The 2,886-nt window shown below is 37.9% G+C and overlaps 1 non-coding gene across 1 annotated transcript; it reads right to left on the bottom strand.

Moving 5' to 3' along the window:
• Positions 1-1,985: 1,985 nt before the first annotated feature.
• Positions 1,986-2,057, bottom strand: TRNAC-GCA. Its single transcript has one exon. It is a non-coding gene; the product is annotated as a tRNA-Cys (tRNA).
• Between the last annotated feature and the right edge of the window lie 829 nt (positions 2,058-2,886).

Genomic DNA, 2,886 nt, shown 5'->3' with positions numbered 1-2,886 from the left:
CTTCCTTACCTACGGATCGAACCCGGGTTTCTCACATTGCAGGTAGATTCTTTACCATCTGAGCTACCAGGGAAGGCATATATGTGTGTGTGTGTGTACTCAGTGATACATATATTCTTCAGATTCTTTTCCTTATATATTATTACAAAATATTGAATTGTATTTTTTACTTGTTGTCTATTACCTTGACAGTCTCCCTTCCCAACTAGAATGTTAACTTTTCCCATTTTGCTCACTGATGCAGCCCAGAGAATCTAGAATAGAACCTGGCATTTATTTGATATTGGATGTATACTGGCTGGGAAAATGAATGATCAATAGCCTTGTATTACTTGGAACACCATTGCTGAGAAGGGAACATTTTCAGGAGATTGTTTCCCTTCATCATCCATCTGTTTCTTGTGCTTTCTGTGTCTCATGAGCCAAGGCCAGATATCTGAGTTGTGTGACTGGTGGCAGTTAGCAGCTGTGTATATTACTGTATGTACTAAACCATACAGGGATCCTCACTTGGTGGAAATGAAAAATTACTGTGAAAATGGCAAAGTAGTCAAAGCAGAACAGTTTTTGCAGGGCTTTGTCTTTGCAGAAAAATAAAAAGGTAAAATATAAGACAAAATCTTAGATATTTTGCTGACAGTGGTGAATAAAGTTAGAATAAGACCTAGTAGCTGCCTTGAGGAACTTGGCTTTCCCTACTTATATTCCATTCATTCTACTATGGATATGATCTAAACATACAACACTTATCCCAAGAAATTGCCATCGTCTCTTTCTCTATTAAGTCCACATTCCTTAGCAAAGTTTTCAAGGTCTTTCTCAACCTGAGCTCAGCCACCCTTCCAGTTTCAGTTCTTGTTGTTCCCTTACAACAGCATAAGGAGCAAAGTTATAGATTGTGGGCTCTTCCTTTGACAGACTTTTCACTTCAAGTCTATTTGTCTTTTCTCTTGCTCCATTGGTATAAAATTTGTCCCCTCCCTAGATATTTGGACATGAACACACATACATGCACGTGCGTGCGCACACACACACACACACACACACACACACACACACACACACACACACCCCTACCTCTTTCTGTATTTAGAAAAATCCTTCTCATTGTATAAGGCCTGATTGAAAGGTCACTTCTAAGGGCAGTATTAGACTTAGATAGAATGAATTTCTTTCAATTCTATACTATTATGATACTTAATGCAATCCTATTTGGATTTTGGCTTTTATAATGTTGTCCATCAAATATGAAGTACCAAACCAAGGGTTGGGTCATGTTCATCTTTTTGCCCAACAAGTCCCCCACTTTTTACAGACAATAATTTTTAATTGAATATTTACTGAAGGAAAATAAAGCTAAATAAGAATAATGATTCTTCTTCCCTTGTATTTCAAAGATATTGAATAGGTTTTTTAAAAAATTAACTACAATGATAATCAATACATTTTGACATATAGCTATTTGCATCATAGGTACATTTATACAAATTCAACTACATGATCAAATTTTTTTTGTTTTTTGCTTATTAAAATTTATTTATTTTTTAATTCAAGGATAATTGCGTTACAGAGTTTTGTTGTTTTCTGTCAAACCTCAACATGAGTCAGCCATAGGTATATATATATCTCCTCCTTCCTGAACCCCCCACTCATCTCCCTCCCCATCTGCTCCGACCAGGTTGATACAGAGCCCCTGTTTGAATTTCTGGAGACACACAGCAAATTCCCGTTGGCTATCTATTTTACATATGGTAATGTAAGTTTCCATGTTACTTACTCCATACATCTCACCCTCTCCCTGTATCCATAAGTCTGTCCTCTATGTCTGTTTCCTCATTGAAAGTTAAAGAAAGTGAAAGTCAAGTCGCTCAGTCGTGTCTGACTCTTTGCAACCCCGTGGACTGTAGCCCACCAGGCTCCTCAGCCCAGGGGATTCTCCAGGCAAGAATACTGGAGTGGGTTGCCATTTCCTTCTCCAGGGGATCTTCCCTACCCAGGGATCGAACCCAGGTCTCCTGCATTGCAAGCAGACGCTTTAACCTCTGAGCCACCAGGGAAGCCCGTTTCCTTATTTCTGCTCTACAAATAAATTCTTTGGTACCATCTTTCTAGATTCAATATATATACATTAGTATATGATATCTACCTTTCTCTTTCTGACTTACCTCACTCTGAATAATAGGCTCTAGATTCATCCACCTCATTAGAACTGACTCAAATGTGTTCCTTTTTATGGCTGAGTAACATTCCATTGTGCATATGTGCCACATCTTCTTTATCCATTTATCTGTCGATGGACATGTAGGTTGCTTCCATGTTCTAGCTTTTGTAAATAGTGCTGTAGTGAACATTGGGGTACATGTGTCTTTTTCAATTTTGGTTTCCTCAGGGTGTATGCCTAGGAGTGGGATTGCTGGGTGATATGGTGGCTTTATTCCTAGTTTTTGTTTTTTTTTTTAAGGATCTCCATACCATTTCCATAATAGCTGTAACAGTTTATACTCATGCCAACAGCACAAGAGTGTTCCCTTTTCTCCACACCCTCTGTATCATTTGTTGTTTCTAGACTTTTTGATGATGGCCATTCTGACGAGTGTGATGAGACTCATTGCAGTTTTGATTTGCATTTCTCTAGTAATGAGTGATGTTGAGCATCTTTTCATGTGTTTGTTAGCCATCTGTATGTCTTCTTTGGACAAATGTCTGTTTAGGTCTTTTTCCCTCTTTTTGATTGGATTGTTTGTTTTTCTAATATTGAGTTGTATGAGCTGCTTGTATATTTTGGAAATTAATCCTTTGTCAGTTGTTTCATTTGCTATTATTTTCTCCGATCCTGCAGGTTGTCTTTTCACCTTGCTTATAGTTTCCTTTGCTGTGCAAAAGCTT

This window comes from Cervus canadensis, chromosome 21 (genome assembly GCF_019320065.1).
Source record: "Cervus canadensis isolate Bull #8, Minnesota chromosome 21, ASM1932006v1, whole genome shotgun sequence".
NCBI lineage: Eukaryota > Metazoa > Chordata > Mammalia > Artiodactyla > Cervidae > Cervus > Cervus canadensis.
This window is presented reverse-complemented; position numbering and strand designations above follow the sequence as displayed.